Genomic DNA, 26,511 nt, shown 5'->3' with positions numbered 1-26,511 from the left:
AAAAGAGTGTTCCAGAACTGCTCTTTCAAAAGAAAGGTTCAAGTCTGTGAGTTGAATGCACTCGTCACCAGCAAGTTTCTGAGAATGCTTCTGTCTAGTTTCTATGTGAGGATGTTTCCTTTTCCAGCGTTGGCCTCCAACAGTTCCAAATGTGCACTTGCAGATTCTACAAAAAGAGAGTTTGAAAACTCTTCTATCACAAAGAAGGTTCAACTCTGTGAGTAGAATGCACTCATAACAAAGAAGTTTCTGAGAATGCTTCTGTCTAGTTATTATGTGAAGATATTTCCTTTTCCAGGATAGGCCTCAAAGCGCTCCAAATAAACACTTGCAGATTTTACAAAAGGAGTGTTTCCAAACTGCTCTATCAAAAGCAGTGTTCAAGTCTGTGAGTTGAATGCACTCATCACACAGAAGTTTCTGAGAATGCTTCTGTCTAATTTTTAGGAGAAGTTATTTCATTTCCCAGCATAGGCCTCAAAGCGCTCCAAATATCCACTTGCAGATTCTACAAAAAGAGTGTTTCAAAACTGCTCTTTCAAAAGGAAGGTTCAAGTCTGTGAGTTGAATGCACTCATCACACAGAAGTTTCTGAGAATGCTTCTGTGTAGTTGTTATTTGAAGACATTTCCTTTTCCAGCATAGGCCTCCAAGCGCTCGAAATAAACACTTGCAGATTCTACAAAAGGAGTGTTTCAAAACTGTTCTATCAAAAGGAACGTTCAAGTCTGTGAGTTGAATGCACTCATCACAAAGAAGTTTCTGAGAATGCTTCTGTGTAGTTGTTATTTGAAGACATTTCCTTTTCCAGCATAGGCCTCCAAGCGCTCCAAATAAACACTTGCAGATTCTACAAAAGGAGTGTTTCAAAACTGTTCCATCAAAAGGAACGTTCAAGTCTGTGAGTTGAATGCACTCATCACAGAGAAGTTTCTGAGAACGCTTCCGTCTAGTTTTTAGGTGAAGATATTTCATTTCCCAGCATAGGCCTCACAGCGCTCCAAATATACACTAGAAGATTCTACAAAAAGAGTGTTCCAGAACTGCTCTTTCAAAAGAAAGGTTCAAGTCTGTGAGTTGAATGCACTCGTCACAAGCAAGTTTCTGAGAATGCTTCTGTCTAGTTTCTATGTGAGGATGTTTCCTTTTCCAGCGTTGGCCTCCAACAGTTCCAAATGTGCACTTGCAGATTCTACAAAAAGAGAGTTTGAAAACTCTTCTATCACAAAGAAGGTTCAGCTCTGTGAGTAGAATGCACTCATCACAAAGAAGTTTCTGAGAATGCTTCTGTCTAGTTATTATGTGAAGATATTTCCTTTTCCAGGATAGGCCTCAAAGCGCTCCAAATAAACACTTGCAGATTTTACAAAAGGAGTGTTTCCAAACTGCTCTATCAAAAGCAATGTTCAAGTCTGTGAGGTGAATGCACTCATCACACAGAAGTTTCTGAGAATGCTTCTGTCTAGTTTTTAGGAGAAGATATTTCATTTCCCAGCATAGGCCTCAAAGCGCTCCAAATATCCACTTGCAGATTCTACAAAAAGAGTGTTTCAAAACTGCTCTTTCAAAAGGAAGGTTCAAGTCTGTGAGTTGAATGCACTCATCACAAAGAAGTTTCTGAGAATGCTTCTGTGTAGTTGTTATTTGAAGACATTTCCTTTTCCAGCATAGGCCTCCAAGCGCTCCAAATAAACCCTTGCAGATACTACAAAAGGAGTGTTTCCGAACTGCTCTATCAAAAGCAATGTTCTAGTCTGTGAGTTGAATGCACTCATCACACAGAAGTTTCTGAGAATGCTTCTGTCTAGTTTTTAGGAGAAGATATTTCATTTCCCAGCATAGGCCTCAAAGCGCTCCAAATATCCACTTGCAGATTCTACAAAAAGAATGTTTCAAAACTGCTCTTTCAAAAGGAAGGTTCAAGTCTGTGAGTTGAATGCACTCATCACAAAGAAGTTTCTGAGAATGCTTCTGTGTAGTTGTTATTTGAAGACATTTCCTTTTCCAGCATAGGCCTCCAAGCGCTCGAAATAAACACTTGCAGATTCTACAAAAGGAGTGTTTCAAAACTGTTCTATCAAAAGGAAGGTTGAGGTCTGTGAGTTGAATGCACTCATCACAAAGAAGTTTCTGAGAATGCTTCTGTGTAGTTGTTATTTGAAGACATTTCCTTTTCCAGCGTAGGCCTCCAAGCGCTCCAAATAAACACTTGGAGATTCTACAAAAGGAGTGTTTCAAAACTGTTCTATCAAAAGGAAGGTTCAAGTCTGTGAGTTGAATGCACTCATCACACAGAAGTTTCTGAGAATGCTTCCGTCTAGTTCTTAGGTGAAGATATTTCATTTCCCAGCATAGGCCTCACAGCGCTCCAAATATACACTAGCAGATTCTACAAAAAGAGTGTTCCAAAACTGCTCTTTCAAAAGAAAGGTTCAAGTCTGTGAGTTGAATGCACTCGTCACAAGCAAGTTTCTGAGAATGCTTCTGTCTAGTTTCTATGTGAGGATGTTTCCTTCTCCAGCGTTGGCCTCCAACAGTTCCAAATGTGCACTTGCAGATTCTACAAAAAGAGAGTTTGAAAACTCTTCTATCACAAAGAAGGTTCAGCTCTGTGAGTAGAATGCACTCATCACAAAGAAGTTTCTGAGAATGCTTCTGTCTAGTTATTATGTGAAGATATTTCCTTTTCCAGGATAGGCCTCAAAGCGCTCCAAATAAACACTTGCAGATTTTACAAAAGGAGTGTTTCCAAACTGCTCTATCAAAAGCAATGTTCAAGTCTGTGAGTTGAATGCACTCATCACACAGAAGTTTCTGAGAATGCTTCTGTCTAGTTTTTAGGAGAAGATATTTCATTTCCCAGCATAGGCCTCAAAGCGCTCCAAATACCCACTTGCAGATTCTAGAAAAAGAGTGTTTCAAAACTGCTCTTTCAAAAGGAAGGTTCAAGTCTGTGAGTTGAATGAACTCATCACAAAGAAGTTTCTGAGAATGCTTCTGTGTAGTTGTTATTTGAAGACATTTCCTTTTCCAGCATAGCCCTCCAAGCGCTCCAAATAAACACTTGCAGATTCTACAAAAGGAGTGTTTCAAAACTGTTCTATCAAAAGGAACGTTCAAGTCTGTGAGTTGAATGCACTCATCACACAGAAGTTTCGGAGAATGCTTCCGTCTAGTTTTTAGGTGAAGATATTTCATTTCCCAGCATAGGCCTCACAGCGCTCCAAATATTCACTAGCAGATTCTACAAAAAGAGTGTTCCAAAACTGCTCTTTCAAAAGAAAGGTTCAAGTCTGTGAGTTGAATGCACTCGTCACCAGCAAGTTTCTGAGAATGCTTCTGTCTAGTTTCTATGTGAGGATGTTTCCTTTTCCAGCGTTGGCCTCCAACAGTTCAAAATGTGCACTTGCAGATTCTACAAAAAGAGAGTTTGAAAACTCTTCTATCACAAAGAAGGTTCAACTCTGTGAGTAGAATGCACTCATCACAAAGAAGTTTCTGAGAATGCTTCTGTCTAGTTATTATGTGAAGATATTTCCTTTTCCAGGATAGGCCTCAAAGCGCTCCAAATAAACACTTGCAGATTTTACAAAAGGAGTGTTTCCAAACTGCTCTATCAAAAGCAGTGTTCAAGTCTGTGAGTTGAATGCACTCATCACACAGAAGTTTCTGAGAATGCTTCTGTCTAGTTTTTAGGAGAAGATATTTCATTTCCCAGCATAGGCCTCAAAGCGCTCCAAATATCCACTTGCAGATTCTACAAAAAGAGTGTTTCAAAACTGCTCTTTCAAAAGGAAGGTTCAAGTCTGTGAGTTGAATGCACTCATCACAAAGAAGTTTCTGAGAATGCTTCTGTGTAGTTGTTATTTGAAGACATTTCCTTTTCCAGCATAGGCCTCCAAGCACTCCAAATAAACAGTTGCAGATTCTACAAAAGGAGTGTTTCAAAACTGTTCTATCAAAAGGAAGGTTCAAGTCTGTGAGTTGAATGCACTCATCACACAGAAGTTTCGGAGAATGCTTCCGTCTAGTTTTTAGGTGAAGATATTTCATTTCCCAGCATAGGCCTCACAGCGCTCCAAATATACACTAGCAGATTCTACAAAAAGAGTGTTCCAGAACTGCTCTTTCAAAACAAAGGTTCAAGTCTGTGAGTTGAATGCACTCGTCACAAGCAAGTTTCTGAGAATGCTTCTGTCTAGTTTCTATGTGAGGATGTTTCCTTTTCCAGCGTTGGCCTCCAACAGTTCCAAATGTGCACTTGCAGATTCTACAAAAAGAGAGTTTGAAAACTCTTCTATCACAAAGAAGGTTCAGCTCTGTGAGTAGAATGCACTCATCACAAAGAAGTTTCTGAGAATGCTTCTGTCTAGTTATTATGTGAAGATATTTCCTTTTCCAGGATAGGCCTCAAAGCGCTCCAAATAAACACTTGCAGATTTTACAAAAGGAGTGTTTCCAAACTGCTCTATCAAAAGCAATGTTCAAGTCTGTGAGTTGAATGCACTCATCACACAGAAGTTTCTGAGAATGCTTCTGTCTAGTTTTTAGGAGAAGATATTTCATTTCCCAGCATAGGCCTCAAAGCGCTCCAAATATCCACTTGCAGATTCTACAAAAAGAGTGTTTCAAAACTGCTCTTTCAAAAGGAAGGTTCAAGTCTGTGAGTTGAATGCACTCATCACAAAGAAGTTTCTGAGAATGCTTCTGTGTAGTTGTTATTTGAAGACATTTCCTTTTCCAGCATAGGCCTCCAAGCGCTCCAAATAAACACTTGCAGATTCTACAAAAGGAGTGTTTCAAAACTGTTCTATCAAAAGGAACGTTCAAGTCTGTGAGTTGAATGCACTCATCACACAGAAGTTTCGGAGAATGCTTCCGTCTAGTTTTTAGGTGAAGATATTTCATTTCCCAGCATAGGCCTCACAGCGCTCCAAATATACACTAGCAGATTCTACAAAAAGAGTGTTCCAAAACTGCTCTTTCAAAAGAAAGGTTCAAGTCTGTGAGTTGAATGCACTCGTCACCAGCAAGTTTCTGAGAATGCTTCTGTCTAGTTTCTATGTGAGGATGTTTCCTTTTCCAGCGTTGGCCTCCAACAGTTCAAAATGTGCACTTGCAGATTCTACAAAAAGAGAGTTTGAAAACTCTTCTATCACAAAGAAGGTTCAACTCTGTGAGTAGAATGCACTCATCACAAAGAAGTTTCTGAGAATGCTTCTGTCTAGTTATTATGTGAAGATATTTCCTTTTCCAGGATAGGCCTCAAAGCGCTCCAAATAAACACTTGCAGATTTTACAAAAGGAGTGTTTCCAAACTGCTCTATCAAAAGCAGTGTTCAAGTCTGTGAGTTGAATGCACTCATCACACAGAAGTTTCTGAGAATGCTTCTGTCTAATTTTTAGGAGAAGTTATTTCATTTCCCAGCATAGGCATCAAAGCGCTCCAAATATCCACTTGCAGATTCTACAAAAAGAGTGTTTCAAAACTGCTCTTTCAAAAGGAAGGTTCAAGTCTGTGAGTTGAATGCACTCATCACACAGAAGTTTCTGAGAATGCTTCTGTGTAGTTGTTATTTGAAGACATTTCCTTTTCCAGCAGAGGCCTCCAAGCGCTCGAAATAAACACTTGCAGATTCTACAAAAGGAGTGTTTCAAAACTGTTCTATCAAAAGGAAGGTTCAAGACTGTGAGTTGAATGCACTCATCACACAGTAGTTTCGGAGAGTGCTTCCGTCTAGTTTTTAGGTGAAGATATTTCATTTCCCAGCATAGGCCTCACAGCGCTCCAATATACACTAGCAGATTCTACAAAAAGAGTGTTCCAGAACTGCTCTTTCAAAAGAAAGGTTCAAGTCTGTGAGTTGAATGCACTCGTCACAAGCAAGTTTCTGAGAATGCTTCTGTCTAGTTTCTATGTGAGGATGTTTCCTTTTCCAGCGTTGGCCTCCAACAGTTCCAAATGTGCACTTGCAGATTCTACAAAAAGAGAGTTTGAAAACTCTTCTATCACAAAGAAGGTTCAACTCTGTGAGTAGAATGCACTCATCACAAAGAAGTTTCTGAGAATGCTTCTGTCTAGTTATTATGTGAAGATATTTCCTTTTCCAGGATAGGCCTCAAAGCGCTCCAAATAAACACTTGCAGATTTTACAAAAGGAGTGTTTCCAAACTGCTCTATCAAAAGCAGTGTTCAAGTCTGTGAGTTGAATGCACTCATCACAAAGAAGTTTCTGAGAATGCTTCTGTGTAGTTGTTATTTGAAGACATTTCCTTTTCCAGCATAGGCCTCCAAGCGCTCGAAATAAACACTTGCAGATTCTACAAAAGGAGTGTTTCAAAACTGTTCTATGAAAAGGAACGTTCAAGTCTGTGAGTTGAATGCACTCATCACAAAGAAGTTTCTGAGAATGCTTCTGTGTAGTTGTTATTTGAAGACATTTCCTTTTCCAGCATAGGCCTCCAAGCGCTCCAAATAAACACTTACAGATTCTACAAAAGGAGTGTTTCAAAACTGTTCTTTCAAAAGGAACGTTCAAGTCTGTGAGTTGAATGCACTCATCACACAGAAGTTTCGGAGAATGCTTCCGTCTAGTTTTTAGGTGAAGATATTTCATTTCCCAGCATAGGCCTCACAGCGCTCCAAATATACACTAGCAGATTCTACAAAAAGAGTGTTCCAAAACTGCTCTTTCAAAAGAAAGGTTCAAGTCTGTGAGTTGAATGCACTCGTCACCAGCAAGTTTCTGAGAATGCTTCTGTCTAGTTTCTATGTGAGGATGTTTCCTTTTCCAGCGTTGGCCTCCAACACTTCAAAATGTGCACTTGCAGATTCTACAAAAAGAGAGTTTGAAAACTCTTCTATCACAAAGAAGGTTCAACTCTGTGAGTAGAATGCACTCATCACAAAGAAGTTTCTGAGAATGCTTCTGTCTAGTTATTATGTGAAGATATTTCCTTTTCCAGGATAGGCCTCAAAGCGCTCCAAATAAACACTTGCAGATTTTACAAAAGGAGTGTTTCCAAACTGCTCTATCAAAAGCAGTGTTCAAGTCTGTGAGTTGAATGCACTCATCACACAGAAGTTTCTGAGAATGCTTCTGTCTAATTTTTAGGAGAAGTTATTTCATTTCCCAGCATAGGCCTCAAAGCGCTCCAAATATCCACTTGCAGATTCAAAAAAAGAGTGTTTCAAAAGTGCTCTTTCAAAAGGAAGGTTCAAGTCTGTGAGTTGAATGCCCTCATCACAAAGAAGTTTCTGAGAATGCTTCTGTGTAGTTGTTATTTGAAGACATTTCCTTTTCCAGCATAGGCCTCCAAGCGCTCGAAATAAACACTTGCAGATTCTACAAAAGGAGTGTTTCAAAACTGTTCTATCAAAAGGAAGGTTCAAGTCTGTGAGTTGAATGCACTCATCACACAGAAGTTTCGGAGAATGCTTCCGTCTAGTTTTTAGGTGAAGATATTTCATTTCCCAGCATAGGCCTCACAGCGCTCCAAATATACACTAGCAGATTCTACAAAAAGAGTGTTCCAGAACTGCTCTTTCAAAAGAAAGGTTCAAGTCTGTGAGTTGAATGCACTCGTCACAAGCAAGTTTCTGAGAATGCTTCTGTCTAGTTTCTATGTGAGGATGTTTCCTTTTCCAGCGTTGGCCTCTAACAGTTCCAAATGTGCACTTGCAGATTCTACAAAAAGAGAGTTTGAAAACTCTTCTATCACAAAGAAGGTTCAGCTCTGTGAGTAGAATGCACTCATCACAAAGAAGTTTCTGAGAATGCTTCTGTCTAGTTATTATGTGAAGATATTTCCTTTTCCAGGATAGGCCTCAAAGCGCTCCAAATAAACACTTGCAGATTTTACAAAAGGAGTGTTTCCAAACTGCTCTATCAAAAGCAATGTTCAAGTCTGTGAGGTGAATGCACTCATCACACAGAAGTTTCTGAGAATGCTTCTGTCTAGTTTTTAGGAGAAGATATTTCATTTCCCAGCATAGGCCTCAAAGCGCTCCAAATATCCACTTGCAGATTCTACAAAAAGAGTGTTTCAAAACTGCTCTTTCAAAAGGAAGGTTCAAGTCTGTGAGTTGAATGCACTCATCACAAAGAAGTTTCTGAGAATGCTTCTGTGTAGTTGTTATTTGAAGACATTTCCTTTTCCAGCATAGGCCCCCAAGCGCTCCAAATAAACCCTTGCAGATACTACAAAAGGAGTGTTTCCGAACTGCTCTATCAAAAGCAATGTTCTAGTCTGTGAGTTGAATGCACTCATCACACAGAAGTTTCTGAGAATGCTTCTGTCTAGTTTTTAGGAGAAGATATTTCATTTCCCAGCATAGGCCTCAAAGCGCTCCAAATATCCACTTGCAGATTCTACACAAAGAATGTTTCAAAACTGCTCTTTCAAAAGGAAGGTTCAAGTCTGTGAGTTGAATGCACTCATCACAAAGAAGTTTCTGAGAATGCTTCTGTGTAGTTGTTATTTGAAGACATTTCCTTTTCCAGCAGAGGCCTCCAAGCGCTCGAAATAAACACTTGCAGATTCTACAAAAGGAGTGTTTCAAAACTGTTCTATCAAAAGGAACGTTCAAGTCTGTGAGTTGAATGCACTCATCACACAGAAGTTTCGGAGAATGCTTCCGTCTAGTTTTTAGGTGAAGATATTTCATTTCCAAGCATAGGCCTCACAGCGCTCCAAATATACACTAGCAGATTCTACAAAAAGAGTGTTCCAGAACTGCTCTTTCAAAAGAAAGGTTCAAGTCTGTGAGTTGAATGCACTCGTCACAAGCAAGTTTCTGAGAATGCTTCTGTCTAGTTTCTATGTGAGGATGTTTCCTTTTCCAGCGTTGGCCTACAACAGTTCCAAATGTGCACTTGCAGATTCTACAAAAAGAGAGTTTGAAAACTCTTCTATCACAAAGAAGGTCCAACTCTGTGAGTAGAATGCACTCATCAGAAAGAAGTTTCTGAGAATGCTTCTGTCTAGTTATTATGTGAAGATATTTCCTTTTCCAGGATAGGCCTCAAAGCGCTCCAAATAAACACTTGCAGATTTTACAAAAGGAGTGTTTCCAAACTGCTCTATCAAAAGCAGTGTTCAAGTCTGTGAGTTGAATGCACTCGTCACACAGAAGTTTCTGAGAATGCTTCTGTCTAGTTTTTAGGAGAAGATATTTCATTTCCCAGCATAGGCCTCAAAGCGCTCCAAATATCCACTTGCAGATTCTACAAAAAGAGTGTTTCAAAACTGCTCTTTCAAAAGGAAGGTTCAAGTCTGTGAGTTGAATGCACTCATCACAAAGAAGTTTCTGAGAATGCTTCTGTGTAGTTGTTATTTGAAGACATTTCCTTTTCCAGCATAGGCCTCCAAGCGCTCGAAATAAACACTTGCAGATTCTACAAAAGGAGTGTTTCAAAACTGTTCTATCAAAAGGAAGGTTCAGGTCTGTGAGTTGAATGCACTCATCACAAAGAAGTTTCTAAGAATGCTTCTGTGTAGTTGTTATTTGAAGACATTTCCTTTTCCAGCGTAGGCCTCCAAGCGCTCCAAATAAACACTTGCAGATTCTACAAAAGGAGTGTTTCAAAACTGTTCTATCAAAAGGAACGTTCAAGTCTGTGAGTTGAATGCACTCATCACACAGAAGTTTCTGAGAATGCTTCCGTCTAGTTCTTAGGTGAAGATATTTCATTTCCCAGCATAGGCCTCACAGCGCTCCAAATATACACTAGCAGATTCTACAAAAAGAGTGTTCCAAAACTGCTCTTTCAAAAGAAAGGTTCAAGTCTGTGAGTTGAATGCACTCGTCACTAGCAAGTTTCTGAGAATGCTTCTGTCTAGTTTCTATGTGAGGATGTTTCCTTCTCCAGCGTTGGCCTCCAACAGTTCCAAATGTGCACTTGCAGATTCTACAAAAAGAGAGTTTGAAAACTCTTCTATCACAAAGAAGGTTCAGCTCTGTGAGTAGAATGCACTCATCACAAAGAAGTTTCTGAGAATGCTTCTGTCTAGTTATTATGTGAAGATATTTCCTTTTCCAGGATAGGCCTCAAAGCGCTCCAAATAAACACTTGCAGATTTTGCAAAAGGAGTGTTTCCAAACTGCTCTATCAAAAGCAATGTTCAAGTCTGTGAGTTGAATGCACTCATCACACAGAAGTTTCTGAGAATGCTTCTGTCTAGTTTTTAGGAGAAGATATTTCATTTCCCAGCATAGGCCTCAAAGCGCTCCAAATACCCACTTGCAGATTCTAGAAAAAGAGTGTTTCAAAACTGCTCTTTCAAAAGGAAGGTTCAAGTCTGTGAGTTGAATGCACTCATCACAAAGAAGTTTCTGAGAATGCTTCTGTGTAGTTGTTATTTGAAGACATTTCCTTTTCCAGCATAGCCCTCCAAGCGCTCCAAATAAACACTTGCAGATTCTACAAAAGGAGTGTTTCAAAACTGTTCTATCAAAAGGAACGTTCAAGTCTGTGAGTTGAATGCACTCATCACACAGAAGTTTCGGAGAATGCTTCCGTCTAGTTTTTAGGTGAAGATATTTCATTTCCCAGCATAGGCCTCACAGCGCTCCAAATATTCACTAGCAGATTCTACAAAAAGAGTGTTCCAAAACTGCTCTTTCAAAAGAAAGGTTCAAGTCTGTGAGTTGAATGCACTCGTCACCAGCAAGTTTCTGAGAATGCTTCTGTCTAGTTTCTATGTGAGGATGTTTCCTTTTCCAGCGTTGGCCTCCAACAGTTCAAAATGTGCACTTGCAGATTCTACAAAAAGAGAGTTTGAAAACTCTTCTATCACAAAGAAGGTTCAACTCTGTGAGTAGAATGCACTCATCACAAAGAAGTTTCTGAGAATGCTTCTGTCTAGTTATTATGTGAAGATATTTCCTTTTCCAGGATAGGCCTCAAAGCGCTCCAAATAAACACTTGCAGATTTTACAAAAGGAGTGTTTCCAAACTGCTCTATCAAAAGCAGTGTTCAAGTCTGTGAGTTGAATGCACTCATCACACAGAAGTTTCTGAGAATGCTTCTGTCTAGTTTTTAGGAGAAGATATTTCATTTCCCAGCATAGGCCTCAAAGCGCTCCAAATATCCACTTGCAGATTCTACAAAAAGAGTGTTTCAAAACTGCCCTTTCAAAAGGAAGGTTCAAGTCTGTGAGTTGAATGCACTCATCACAAAGAAGTTTCTGAGAATGCTTCTGTGTAGTTGTTATTTGAAGACATTTCCTTTTCCAGCATAGGCCTCCAAGCGCTCGAAATAAACACTTGCAGATTCTACAAAAGGAGTGTTTCAAAACTGTTCTATCAAAAGGAAGGTTCAAGTCTGTGAGTTGAATGCACTCATCACAAAGAAGTTTCTGAGAATGCTTCTGTGTAGTTGTTATTTGAAGACATTTCCTTTTCCAGCGTAGGCCTCCAAGCGCTCCAAATAAACACTTGCAGATTCTACAAAAGGAGTGTTTCAAAACTGTTCTATCAAAAGGAACGTTCAAGTCTGTGAGTTGAACGCACTCATCACACAGAAGTTTCGGAGAATGCTTCCGTCTAGTTTTTAGGTGAAGATATTTCATTTCCCAGCATAGGCCTCACAGCGCTCCAAATATACACTAGCAGATTCTACAAAAAGAGTGTTCCAAAACTGCTCTTTCAAAAGAAAGGTTCAAGTCTGTGAGTTGAATGCACTCGTCACCAGCAAGTTTCTGAGAATGCTTCTGTCTAGTTTCTATGTGAGGATGTTTCCTTTTCCAGCGTTGGCCTCCAACAGTTCCAAATGTGCACTTGCAGATTCTACAAAAAGAGAGTTTGAAAACTCTTCTATCACAAAGAAGGTTCAACTCTGTGAGTAGAATGCACTCATCACAAAGAAGTTTCTGAGAATGCTTCTGTCTAGTTATTATGTGAAGATATTTCCTTTTCCAGGATAGGCCTCAAAGCGCTCCAAATAAACACTTGCAGATTTTACAAAAGGAGTGTTTCCAAACTGCTCTATCAAAAGCAGTGTTCAAGTCTGTGAGTTGAATGCACTCATCACACAGAAGTTTCTGAGAATGCTTCTGTCTAGTTTTTAGGAGAAGATATTTCATTTCCCAGCATAGGCCTCAAAGCGCTCCAAATATCCACTTGCAGATTCTACAAAAAGAGTGTTTCAAAACTGCTCTTTCAAAAGGAAGGTTCAAGTCTGTGAGTTGAATGCACTCATCACAAAGAAGTTTCTGAGGATGCTTCTGTGTAGTTGTTATTTGAAGACATTTCCTTTTCCAGCATAGGCCTCCAAGCGCTCCAAATAAACACTTGCAGATTCTACAAAAGGAGTGTTTCCAAACTGCTCTATCAAAAGCAATGTTCAAGTCTGTGAGTTGAATGCACTCATCACACAGAAGTTTCTGAGAATGCTTCTGTCTAGTTTTTAGGAGAAGATATTTCATTTCCCAGCATAGGCCTCAAAGCGCTCCAAATATCCACTTGCAGATTCTACAAAAAGAGTGTTTCAAAATTGCTCTTTCAAAAGGAAGGTTCAAGTCTGTGAGTTGAATGCACTCATCACAAAGAAGTTTCTGAGAATGCTTCCGTCTAGTTCTTAGGTGAAGATATTTCATTTCCCAGCATAGGCCTCACAGCGCTCCAAATATACACTAGCAGATTCTACAAAAAGAGTGTTCCAAAACTGCTCTTTCAAAAGAAAGGTTCAAGTCTGTGAGTTGAATGCACTCGTCACAAGCAAGTTTCTGAGAATGCTTCTGTCTAGTTTCTATGTGAGGATGTTTCCTTTTCCAGCGTTGGCCTCCAACAGTTCCAAATGTGCACTTGCAGATTCTACAAAAAGAGAGTTTGAAAACTCTTCTATCACAAAGAAGGTTCAGCTCTGTGAGTAGAATGCACTCGTCACAAAGAAGTTTCTGAGAATGCTTCTGTCTAGTTATTATGTGAAGATATTTCCTTTTCCAGGATAGGCCTCAAAGCGCTCCAAATAAACACTTGCAGATTTTACAAAAGGAGTGTTTCCAAACTGCTCTATCAAAAGCAGTGTTCAAGTCTGTGAGTTGAATGCACTCATCACACAGAAGTTTCTGAGAATGCTTCTGTCTAGTTTTTAGGAGAAGATATTTCATTTCCCAGCATAGGCCTCAAAGCGCTCCAAATATCCACTTGCAGATTCTACAAAAAGAGTGTTTCAAAACTGCTCTTTCAAAAGGAAGGTTCAAGTCTGTGAGTTGAATGCACTCATCACAAAGAAGTTTCTGAGAATGCTTCTGTGTAGTTGTTATTTGAAGACATTTCCTTTTCCAGCAGAGGCCTCCAAGCGCTCGAAATAAACACTTGCAGATTCTACAAAAGGAGTGTTTCAAAACTGTTCTATCAAAAGGAACGTTCAAGTCTGTGAGTTGAATGCACTCATCACACAGAAGTTTCGGAGAATGCTTCCGTCTAGTTTTTAGGTGAAGATATTTCATTTCCCAGCATAGGCCTCACAGCGCTCCAAATATACACTAGCAGATTCTACAAAAAGAGTGTTCCAAAACTGCTCTTTCTAAAGAAAGGTTCAAGTCTGTGAGTTGAATGCACTCGTCACCAGCAAGTTTCTGAGAATGCTTCTGTCTAGTTTCTATGTGAGGATGTTTCCTTTTCCAGCGTTGGCCTCCAACAGTTCCAAATGTGCACTTGCAGATTCTACAAAAAGAGAGTTTGAAAACTCTTCTATCACAAAGAAGGTTCAACTCTGTGAGTAGAATGCACTCATCACAAAGAAGTTTCTGAGAATGCTTCTGTCTAGTTATTATGTGAAGATATTTCCTTTTCCAGGATAGGCCTCAAAGCGCTCCAAATAAACACTTGCAGATTTTACAAAAGGAGTGTTTCCAAACTGCTCTATCAAAAGCAATGTTCAAGTCGGTGAGTTGAATGCACTCATCACACAGAAGTTTCTGAGAATGCTTCTGTCTAGTTTTTAGGAGAAGATATTTCATTTCCCAGCATAGGATTCAAATCGCTCCAAATATCCACTTGCAGATTCTACAAAAAGAGTGTTTCAAAACTGCTCTTTCAAAAGGAAGGTTCAAGTCTGTGAGTTGAATGCACTCATCACCAAGAAGTTTCTGAGAATGCTTCTGTGTAGTTGTTATTTGAAGACATTTCCTTTTCCAGCATAGGCCTCCAAGCGCTCCAAATAAACACTTGCAGATTCTACAAAAGGAGTGTTTCAAAACTGTTCTATCAAAAGGAACGTTCAAGTCTGTGAGTTGAATACACTCATCACACAGAAGTTTCGGAGAATGCTTCCGTCTAGTTTTTAGGTGAAGATATTTCATTTCCCAGCATAGGCCTCACAGCGCTCCAAATATACACTAGCAGATTCTACAAAAAGAGTGTTCCAAAACTGCTCTTTCAAAAGAAAGGTTCAAGTCTGTGAGTTGAATGCACTCGTCACCAGCAAGTTTCTGAGAATGCTTCTGTCTAGTTTCTATGTGAGGATGTTTCCTTTTCCAGCGTTGGCCTCCAACAGTTCCAAATGTGCACTTGCAGATTCTACAAAAAGAGAGTTTGAAAACTCTTCTATCACAAAGAAGGTTCAACTCTGTGAGTAGAATGCACTCATCACAAAGAAGTTTCTGAGAATGCTTCTGTCTAGTTATTATGTGAAGATATTTCCTTTTCCAGGATAGGCCTCAAAGCGCTCCAAATAAACACTTGCAGATTTTACAAAAGGAGTGTTTCCAAACTGCTCTATCAAAAGCAGTGTTCAAGTCTGTGAGTTGAATGCACTCATCACACAGAAGTTTCTGAGAATGCTTCTGTCTAATTTTTAGGAGAAGTTATTTCATTTCCCAGCATAGGCCTCAAAGCGCTCCAAATATCCACTTGCAGATTCTACAAAAAGAGTGTTTCAAAACTGCTCTTTCAAAAGGAAGGTTCAAGTCTGTGAGTTGAATGCACTCATCACCAAGAAGTTTCTGAGAATGCTTCTGTGTAGTTGTTATTTGAAGACATTTCCTTTTCCAGCATAGGCCTCCAAGCGCTCCAAATAAACACTTGCAGATTCTACAAAAGGAGTGTTTCAAAACTGTTCTATCAAAAGGAAGGTTCAAGTCTGTGAGTTGAATGCACTCATCACACAGAAGTTTCGGAGAATGCTTCCGACTAGTTTTTAGGTGAAGATATTTCATTTCCCAGCATAGGCCTCACAGCGCTCCAAATATACACTAGCAGATTCTTCAAAAAGAGTGTTCCAAAACTACTCTTTCAAAAGAAAGGTTCAAGTCTGTGAGTTGAATGCACTCGTCACAAGCAAGTTTCTGAGAATGCTTCTGTCTAGTTTCTATGTGAGGATGTTTCCTTTTCCAGCGTTGGCCTCCAACAGTTCCAAATGTGCACTTGCAGATTCTACAAAAAGAGAGTTTGAAAACTCTTCTATCACAAAGAAGGTTCAACTCTGTGAGTAGAATGCACTCATCACAAAGAAGTTTCTGAGAATGCTTCTGTCTAGTTATTATGTGAAGATATTTCCTTTTCCAGGATAGGCCTCAAAGCGCTCCAAATAAACACTTGCAGATTTTACAAAAGGAGTGTTTCCAAACTGCTCTATCAAAAGCAATGTTCAAGTCTGTGAGTTGAATGCACTCATCACACAGAAGTTTCTGAGAATGCTTCTGTCTAGTTTTTAGGAGAAGATATTTCATTTCCCAGCATAGGCCTCAAAGCGCTCCAATTATCCACTTGCAGATTCTACAAAAAGAGTGTTTCAAAACTGCTCTTTCAAAAGGAAGGTTCAAGTCTGTGAGCTGAATGCACTCATCACAAAGAAGTTTCTGAGAATGCTTCTGTGTAGTTGTTATTTGAAGACATTTCCTTTTCCAGCATAGGCCTCCAAGCGCTCCAAATAAACACTTGCAGATTCTACAAAAGGAGTGTTTCAAAACTGTTCTATCAAAAGGAACGTTCAAGTCTGTGAGTTGAATGCACTCATCACACAGAAGTTTCTGAGAATGCTTCCGTCTAGTTTTTAGGTGAAGATATTTCATTTCCCAGCATAGGCCTCACAGCGCTCCAAATATACACTAGCAGATTCTACAAAAAGAGTGTTCCAAAACTGCTCTTTCAAAAGAAAGGTTCAAGTCTGTGAGTTGAATGCACTCGTCACAAGCAAGTTTCTGAGAATGCTTCTGTCTAGTTTCTATGTGAGGATGTTTCCTTTTCCAGGGTTGGCCTCCAACAGTTCCAAATGTGCACTTGCAGATTCTACAAAAAGAGAGTTTGAAAACTCTTCTATCACAAAGAAGGTTCAGCTCTGTGAGTAGAATGCACTCATCACAAAGAAGTTTCTGAGAATGCTTCTGTCTAGTTATTATGTGAAGATATTTCCTTTTCCAGGATAGGCCTCAAAGCGCTCCAAATAAACACTTGCAGATTTTACAAAAGGAGTGTTTCCAAACTGCTCTATCAAAAGCAGTGTTCAAGTCTGTGAGTTGAATGCACTCATCACACAGAAGTTTCTGAGAATGCTTCTGTCTAGTTTTTAGGAGAAGATATTTCATTTCCCAGCATAGGCCTCAAAGCGCTCCAAATATCCACTTGCAGATTCTACAAAAAGAGTGTTTCAAAACTGCTCTTTCAAAAGGAAGGTTCAAATCTGTGAGTTGAATGCACTCATCACAAAGAAGTTTCCGAGAATGCTTCTGTGTAGTTGTTATTTGAAGACATTTCCTTTTCCAGCAGAGGCCTCCAAGCGCTCGAAATAAACACTTGCAGATTCTACAAAAGGAGTGTTTCAAAACTGTTCTATCAAAAGGAAGGTTCAAGTCTGTGAGTTGAATGCACTCATCACACAGAAGTTTCGGAGAATGCTTCCGTCTAGTTTTTAGGTGAAGATATTTCATTTCCCAGCATAGGCCTCACAGCGCTCCAAATATACACTAGAAGATTCTAAAAAAAGAGTGTTCCAAAACTGCTCTTTCAAAAGGAAGGTTCAAGTCTGTGAGTTGAATGCACTCATCACAAAGAAGTTTCTGAGAATGCTTCTGTGTAGTTGGTATTTGAAGACATTTCCTTTTCCAGCAGAGGCCTCCAAGCGCTCGAAATAAACACTTGCAGATTCTACAAAAGGAGTGTTTCAAAACTGTTCTATCAAAAGGAAGGTTCAAGTCTGTGAGTTGAATGCACTCATCACACAGAAGTTTCGGAGAATGCTTCCGTCTAGTTTTTAGGTGAAGATATTTCATTTCCCAGCATAGGCCTCACAGCGCTCCAAATATACACTAGCAGATTCTACAAAAAGAGTGTTCCAGAACTGCTCTTTCAAAAGAAAGGTTCAATTCTGTGAGTTGAATGCACTCGTCACCAGCAAGTTTCTGAGAATGCTTCTGTCTAGTTTCTATGTGAGGATGTTTCCTTTTCCAGCGTTGGCCTCCAACAGTTCCAAATGTGCACTTGCAGATTCTACAAAAAGAGAGTTTGAAAACTCTTCTATCACAAAGAAGGTTCAGCTCTGTGAGTAGAATGCACTCATCACAAAGAAGTTTCTGAGAATGCTTCTGTCTAGTTATTATGTGAAGATATTTCCTTTTCCAGGATAGGCCTCAAAGCGCTCCAAATAAACACTTGCAGATTTTACAAAAGGAGTGTTTCCAAACTGCTCTATCAAAAGCAATGTTCAAGTCTGTGAGGTGAATGCACTCATCACACAGAAGTTTCTGAGAATGCTTCTGTCTAGTTTTTAGGAGAAGATATTTCATTTCCCAGCATAGGCCTCAAAGCGCTCCAAATATCCACTTGCAGATTCTACAAAAAGAGTGTTTCAAAACTGCTCTTTCAAAAGGAAGGTTCAAGTCTGTGAGTTGAATGCACTCATCACAAAGAAGTTTCTGAGAATGCTTCTGTGTAGTTGTTATATGAAGACATTTCCTTTTCCAGCAGAGGCCTCCAAGCGCTCCAAATAAACCCTTGCAGATACTACAAAAGGAGTGTTTCCGAACTGCTCTATCAAAAGCAATGTTCTAGTCTGTGAGTTGAATGCACTCATCACACAGAAGTTTCTGAGAAAGCTTCTGTCTAGTTTTTAGGAGAAGATATTTCATTTCCCAGCATAGGCCTCAAAGCGCTCCAAATATCCACTTGCAGATTCTACAAAAAGAATGTTTCAAAACTGCTCTTTCAAAAGGAAGGTTCAAGTCTGTGAGTTGAATGCACTCATCACAAAGAAGTTTCTGAGAATGCTTCTGTGTAGTTGTTATTTGAAGACATTTCCTTTTCCAGCATAGGCCTCCAAGAGCTCGAAATAAACACTTGCAGATTCTACAAAAGGAGTGTTTCAAAACTGTTCTATCAAAAGGAAGGTTGAGGTCTGTGAGTTGAATGCACTCATCACAAAGAAGTTTCTGAGAATGCTTCTGTGTAGTTGTTATTTGAAGACATTTCCTTTTCCAGCGTAGGCCTCCAAGCGCTCCAAATAAACACTTGGAGATTCTACAAAAGGAGTGTTTCAAAACTGTTCTATCAAAAGGAACGTTCAAGTCTGTGAGTTGAATGCACTCATCACACAGAAGTTTCGGAGAATGCTTCCGTCTAGTTCTTAGGTGAAGATATTTCATTTCCCAGCATAGGCCTCACAGCGCTCCAAATATACACTAGCAGATTCTACAAAAAGAGTGTTCCAAAACTGCTCTTTCAAAAGAAAGGTTCAAGTCTGTGAGTTGAATGCACTCGTCACAAGCAAGTTTCTGAGAATGCTTCTGTCTAGTTTCTATGTGAGGATGTTTCCTTCTCCAGCGTTGGCCTCCAACAGTTCCAAATGTGCACTTGCAGATTCTACAAAAAGAGAGTTTGAAAACTCTTCTATCACAAAGAAGGTTCAGCTCTGTGAGTAGAATGCACTCATCACAAAGAAGTTTCTGAGAATGCTTCTGTCTAGTTATTATGTGAAGATATTTCCTTTTCCAGGATAGGCCTCAAAGCGCTCCAAATAAACACTTGCAGATTTTACAAAAGGAGTGTTTCCAAACTGCTCTATCAAAAGCAATGTTCAAGTCTGTGAGTTGAATGCACTCATCACACAGAAGTTTCTGAGAATGCTTCTGTCTAGTTTTTAGGAGAAGATATTTCATTTCCCAGCATAGGCCTCAAAGCGCTCCAAATATCCACTTGCAGATTCTAGAAAAAGAGTGTTTCAAAACTGCTCTTTCAAAAGGAAGGTTCAAGTCTGTGAGTTGAATGCACTCATCACAAAGAAGTTTCTGAGAATGCTTCTGTGTAGTTGTTATTTGAAGACATTTCCTTTTCCAGCATAGCCCTCCAAGCGCTCCAAATAAACACTTGCAGATTCTACAAAAGGAGTGTTTCAAAACTGTTCTATCAAAAAGAACGTTCAAGTCTGTGAGTTGAATGCACTCATCACACAGAAGTTTCGGAGAATGCTTCCGTCTAGTTTTTAGGTGAAGATATTTCATTTCCCAGCATAGGCCTCACAGCGCTCCAAATATTCACTAGCAGATTCTACAAAAAGAGTGTTCCAAAACTGCTCTTTCAAAAGAAAGGTTCAAGTCTGTGAGTTGAATGCACTCGTCACCAGCAAGTTTCTGAGAATGCTTCTGTCTAGTTTCTATGTGAGGATGTTTCCTTTTCCAGCGTTGGCCTCCAACAGTTCAAAATGTGCACTTGCAGATTCTACAAAAAGAGAGTTTGAAAACTCTTCTATCACAAAGAAGGTTCAACTCTGTGAGTAGAATGCACTCATCACAAAGAAGTTTCTGAGAATGCTTCTGTCTAGTTATTATGTGAAGATATTTCCTTTTCCAGGATAGGCCTCAAAGCGCTCCAAATAAACACTTGCAGATTTTACAAAAGGAGTGTTTCCAAACTGCTCTATCAAAAGCAGTGTTCAAGTCTGTGAGTTGAATGCACTCATCACACAGAAGTTTCTGAGAATGCTTCTGTCTAGTTTTTAGGAGAAGATATTTCATTTCCCAGCATAGGCCTCAAAGCGCTCCAAATATCCACTTGCAGATTCTACAAAAAGAGTGTTTCAAAACTGCCCTTTCAAAAGGAAGGTTCAAGTCTGTGAGTTGAATGCACTCATCACAAAGAAGTTTCTGAGAATGCTTCTGTGTAGTTGTTATTTGAAGACATTTCCTTTTCCAGCATAGGCCTCCAAGCGCTCGAAATAAACACTTGCAGATTCTACAAAAGGAGTGTTTCAAAACTGTTCTATCAAAAGGAAGGTTCAAGTCTGTGAGTTGAATGCACTCATCACAAAGAAGTTTCTGAGAATGCTTCTGTGTAGTTGTTATTTGAAGACATTTCCTTTTCCAGCGTAGGCCTCCAAGCGCTCCAAATAAACACTTGCAGATTCTACAAAAGGAGTGTTTCAAAACTGTTCTATCAAAAGGAACGTTCAAGTCTGTGAGTTGAACGCACTCATCACACAGAAGTTTCGGAGAATGCTTCCGTCTAGTTTTTAGGTGAAGATATTTCATTTCCCAGCATAGGCCTCACAGCGCTCCAAATATACACTAGCAGATTCTACAAAAAGAGTGTTCCAAAACTGCTCTTTCAAAAGAAAGGTTCAAGTCTGTGAGTTGAATGCACTCGTCACCAGCAAGTTTCTGAGAATGCTTCTGTCTAGTTTCTATGTGAGGATGTTTCCTTTTCCAGCGTTGCCTCCAACAGTTCCAAATGTGCACTTGCAGATTCTACAAAAAGAGAGTTTGAAAACTCTTCTATCACAAAGAAGGTTCAACTCTGTGAGTAGAATGCACTCATCACAAAGAAGTTTCTGAGAATGCTTCTGTCTAGTTATTATGTGAAGATATTTCCTTTTCCAGGATAGGCCTCAAAGCGCTCCAAATAAACACTTGCAGATTTTACAAAAGGAGTGTTTCCAAACTGCTCTATCAAAAGCAGTGTTCAAGTCTGTGAGTTGAATGCACTCATCACACAGAAGTTTCTGAGAATGCTTCTGTCTAGTTTTTAGGAGAAGATATTTCATTTCCCAGCATAGGCCTCAAAGCGCTCCAAATATCCACTTGCAGATTCTACAAAAAGAGTGTTTCAAAACTGCTCTTTCAAAAGGAAGGTTCAAGTCTGTGAGTTGAATGCACTCATCACAAAGAAGTTTCTGAGGATGCTTCTGTGTAGTTGTTATTTGAAGACATTTCCTTTTCCAGCATAGGCCTCCAAGCGCTCCAAATAAACACTTGCAGATTCTACAAAAGGAGTGTTTCCAAACTGCTCTATCAAAAGCAATGTTCAAGTCTGTGAGTTGAATGCACTCATCACACAGAAGTTTCTGAGAATGCTTCTGTCTAGTTTTTAGGAGAAGATATTTCATTTCCCAGCATAGGCCTCAAAGCGCTCCAAATATCCACTTGCAGATTCTACAAAAAGAGTGTTTCAAAATTGCTCTTTCAAAAGGAAGGTTCAAGTCTGTGAGTTGAATGCACTCATCACAAAGAAGTTTCTGAGAATGCTTCCGTCTAGTTCTTAGGTGAAGATATTTCATTTCCCAGCATAGGCCTCACAGCGCTCCAAATATACACTAGCAGATTCTACAAAAAGAGTGTTCCAAAACTGCTCTTTCAAAAGAAAGGTTCAAGTCTGTGAGTTGAATGCACTCGTCACAAGCAAGTTTCTGAGAATGCTTCTGTCTAGTTTCTATGTGAGGATGTTTCCTTTTCCAGCGTTGGCCTCCAACAGTTCCAAATGTGCACTTGCAGATTCTACAAAAAGAGAGTTTGAAAACTCTTCTATCACAAAGAAGGTTCAGCTCTGTGAGTAGAATGCACTCGTCACAAAGAAGTTTCTGAGAATGCTTCTGTCTAGTTATTATGTGAAGATATTTCCTTTTCCAGGATAGGCCTCAAAGCGCTCCAAATAAACACTTGCAGATTTTACAAAAGGAGTGTTTCCAAACTGCTCTATCAAAAGCAGTGTTAAAGTCTGTGAGTTGAATGCACTCATCACACAGAAGTTTCTGAGAATGCTTCTGTCTAGTTTTTAGGAGAAGATATTTCATTTCCCAGCATAGGCCTCAAAGCGCTCCAAATATCCACTTGCAGATTCTACAAAAAGAGTGTTTCAAAACTGCTCTTTCAAAAGGAAGGTTCAAGTCTGTGAGTTGAATGCACTCATCACAAAGAAGTTTCTGAGAATGCTTCTGTGTAGTTGTTATTTGAAGACATTTCCTTTTCCAGCAGAGGCCTCCAAGCGCTCGAAATAAACACTTGCAGATTCTACAAAAGGAGTGTTTCAAAACTGTTCTATCAAAAGGAACGTTCAAGTCTGTGAGTTGAATGCACTCATCACACAGAAGTTTCGGAGAATGCTTCCGTCTAGTTTTTAGGTGAAGATATTTCATTTCCCAGCATAGGCCTCACAGCGCTCCAAATATACACTTGCAGATTCTACAAAAAGAGTGTTCCAAAACTGCTCTTTCTAAAGAAAGGTTCAAGTCTGTGAGTTGAATGCACTCGTCACCAGCAAGTTTCTGAGAATGCTTCTGTCTAGTTTCTATGTGAGGATGTTTCCTTTTCCAGCGTTGGCCTCCAACAGTTCCAAATGTGCACTTGCAGATTCTACAAAAAGAGAGTTTGAAAACTCTTCTATCACAAAGAAGGTTCAACTCTGTGAGTAGAATGCACTCATCACAAAGAAGTTTCTGAGAATGCTTCTGTCTAGTTATTATGTGAAGATATTTCCTTTTCCAGGATAGGCCTCAAAGCGCTCCAAATAAACACTTGCAGATTTTACAAAAGGAGTGTTTCCAAACTGCTCTATCAAAAGCAATGTTCAAGTCGGTGAGTTGAATGCACTCATCACACAGAAGTTTCTGAGAATGCTTCTGTCTAGTTTTTAGGAGAAGATATTTCATTTCCCAGCATAGGATTCAAATCGCTCCAAATATCCACTTGCAGATTCTACAAAAAGAGTGTTTCAAAACTGCTCTTTCAAAAGGAAGGTTCAAGTCTGTGAGTTGAATGCACTCATCACCAAGAAGTTTCTGAGAATGCTTCTGTGTAGTTGTTATTTGAAGACATTTCCTTTTCCAGCATAGGCCTCCAAGCGCTCCAAATAAACACTTGCAGATTCTACAAAAGGAGTGTTTCAAAACTGTTCTATCAAAAGGAACGTTCAAGTCTGTGAGTTGAATACACTCATCACACAGAAGTTTCGGAGAATGCTTCCGTCTGGTTTTTAGGTGAAGATATTTCATTTCCCAGCATAGGCCTCACAGCGCTCCAAATATACACTAGCAGATTCTACAAAAAGAGTGTTCCAAAACTGCTCTTTCAAAAGAAAGGTTCAAGTCTGTGAGTTGAATGCACTCGTCACCAGCAAGTTTCTGAGAATGCTTCTGTCTAGTTTCTATGTGAGGATGTTTCCTTTTCCAGCGTTGGCCTCCAACAGTTCCAAATGTGCACTTGCAGATTCTACAAAAAGAGAGTTTGAAAACTCTTCTATCACAAAGAAGGTTCAGCTCTGTGAGTAGAATGCACTCATCACAAAGAAGTTTCTGAGAATGCTTCTGTCTAGTTATTATGTGAAGATATTTCCTTTTCCAGGATAGGCCTCAAAGCGCTCCAAATAAACACTTGCAGATTTTACAAAAGGAGTGTTTCCAAACTGCTCTATCAAAAGCAGTGTTCAAGTCTGTGAGTTGAATGCACTCATCACACAGAAGTTTCTGAGAATGCTTCTGTCTAGTTTTTAGGAGAAGATATTTCATTTCCCAGCATAGGCCTCAAAGCGCTCCAAATATCCACTTGCAGATTCTACAAAAAGAGTGTTTCAAAACTGCTCTTTCAAAAGGAAGGTTCAAATCTGTGAGTTGAATGCACTCATCACAAAGAAGTTTCTGAGAATGCTTCTGTGTAGTTGTTATTTGAAGACATTTCCTTTTCCAGCAGAGGCCTCCAAGCGCTCGAAATAAACACTTGCAGATTCTACAAAAGGAGTGTTTCAAAACTGTTCTATCAAAAGGAAGGTTCAAGTCTGTGAGTTGAATGCACTCATCACACAGAAGTTTCGGAGAATGCTTCCGTCTAGTTTTTAGGTGAAGATATTTCATTTCCCAGCATAGGCCTCACAGCGCTCCAAATATACACTAGAAGATTCTAAAAAAAGAGTGTTCCAAAACTGCTCTTTCAAAAGGAAGGTTCAAGTCTGTGAGTTGAATGCACTCATCACAAAGAAGTTTCTGAGAATGCTTCTGTGTAGTTGGTATTTGAAGACATTTCCTTTTCCAGCAGAGGCCTCCAAGCGCTCGAAATAAACACTTGCAGATTCTACAAAAGGAGTGTTTCAAAACTGTTCTATCAAAAGGAAGGTTCAAGTCTGTGAGTTGAATGCACTCATCACACAGAAGTTTCGGAGAATGCTTCCGTCTAGTTTTTAGGTGAAGATATTTCATTTCCCAGCATAGGCCTCACAGCGCTCCAAATATACACTAGCAGATTCTACAAAAAGAGTGTTCCAGAACTGCTCTTTCAAAAGAAAGGTTCAAGTCTGTGAGTTGAATGCACTCGTCACCAGCAAGTTTCTGAGAATGCTTCTGTCTAGTTTCTATGTGAGGATGTTTCCTTTTCCAGCGTTGGCCTCCAACAGTTCCAAATGTGCACTTGCAGATTCTACAAAAAGAGAGTTTGAAAACTCTTCTATCACAAAGAAGGTTCAACTCTGTGAGTAGAATGCACTCATCACAAAGAAGTTTCTGAGAATGCTTCTGTCTAGTTATTATGTGAAGATATTTCCTTTTCCAGGATAGGCCTCAAAGCGCTCCAAATAAACACTTGCAGATTTTACAAAAGGAGTGTTTCCAAACTGCTCTATCAAAAGCAGTGTTCAAGTCTGTGAGTTGAATGCACTCATCACACAGAAGTTTCTGAGAATGCTTCTGTCTAGTTTTTAGGAGAAGATATTTCATTTCCCAGCATAGGCCTCAAAGCGCTCCAAATATCCACTTGCAGATTCTACAAAAAGAGTGTTTCAAAACTGCTCTTTCAAAAGGAAGGTTCAAGTCTGTGAGTTGAATGCACTCATCACAAAGAAGTTTCTGAGAATGCTTCTGTGTAGTTGTTATTTGAAGACATTTCCTTTTCCAGCAGAGGCCTCCAAGCGCTCGAAATAAACACTTGCAGATTCTACAAAAGGAGTGTTTCAAAACTGTTCTATCAAAAGGAAGGTTCAAGTCTGTGAGTTGAATGCACTCATCACAAAGAAGTTTCTGAGAATGCTTCTGTCTAGTTATTATGTGAAGATATTTCCTTTTCCAGGATAGGCCTCAAAGCGCTCCAAATAAACACTTGCAGATTTTACAAAAGGAGTGTTTCCAAACTGCTCTATCAAAAGCAGTGTTCAAGTCTGTGAGTTGAATGCACTCATCACACAGAAGTTTCTGAGAATGCTTCTGTCTAGTTTTTAGGAGAAGATATTTCATTTCCCAGCATAGGCCTCAAAGCGCTCCAAATATCCACTTGCAGATTCTACAAAAAGAGTGTTTCAAAACTGCTCTTTCAAAAGGAAGGTTCAAGTCTGTGAGTTGAATGCACTCATCACAAAGAAGTTTCTGAGGATGCTTCTGTGTAGTTGTTATTTGAAGACATTTCCTTTTCCAGCATAGGCCTCCAAGCGCTCCAAATAAACACTTGCAGATTCTACAAAAGGAGTGTTTCCAAACTGCTCTATCAAAAGCAATGTTCAAGTCTGTGAGTTGAATGCACTCATCACACAGAAGTTTCTGAGAATGCTTCTGTCTAGTTTTTAGGAGAAGATATTTCATTTCCCAGCATAGGCCTCAAAGCGCTCCAAATATCCACTTGCAGATTCTACAAAAAGAGTGTTTCAAAATTGCTCTTTCAAAAGGAAGGTTCAAGTCTGTGAGTTGAATGCACTCATCACAAAGAAGTTTCTGAGAATGCTTCCGTCTAGTTCTTAGGTGAAGATATTTCATTTCCCAGCATAGGCCTCACAGCGCTCCAAATATACACTAGCAGATTCTACAAAAAGAGTGTTCCAAAACTGCTCTTTCAAAAGAAAGGTTCAAGTCTGTGAGTTGAATGCACTCGTCACAAGCAAGTTTCTGAGAATGCTTCTGTCTAGTTTCTATGTGAGGATGTTTCCTTTTCCAGCGTTGGCCTCCAACAGTTCCAAATGTGCACTTGCAGATTCTACAAAAAGAGAGTTTGAAAACTCTTCTATCACAAAGAAGGTTCAGCTCTGTGAGTAGAATGCACTCGTCACAAAGAAGTTTCTGAGAATGCTTCTGTCTAGTTATTATGTGAAGATATTTCCTTTTCCAGGATAGGCCTCAAAGCGCTCCAAATAAACACTTGCAGATTTTACAAAAGGAGTGTTTCCAAACTGCTCTATCAAAAGCAGTGTTAAAGTCTGTGAGTTGAATGCACTCATCACACAGAAGTTTCTGAGAATGCTTCTGTCTAGTTTTTAGGAGAAGATATTTCATTTCCCAGCATAGGCCTCAAAGCGCTCCAAATATCCACTTGCAGATTCTACAAAAAGAGTG

This window comes from Pongo abelii, chromosome 19 (assembly GCF_028885655.2).
Source record: "Pongo abelii isolate AG06213 chromosome 19, NHGRI_mPonAbe1-v2.0_pri, whole genome shotgun sequence".
NCBI lineage: Eukaryota > Metazoa > Chordata > Mammalia > Primates > Hominidae > Pongo > Pongo abelii.
This window is presented reverse-complemented; position numbering follows the sequence as displayed.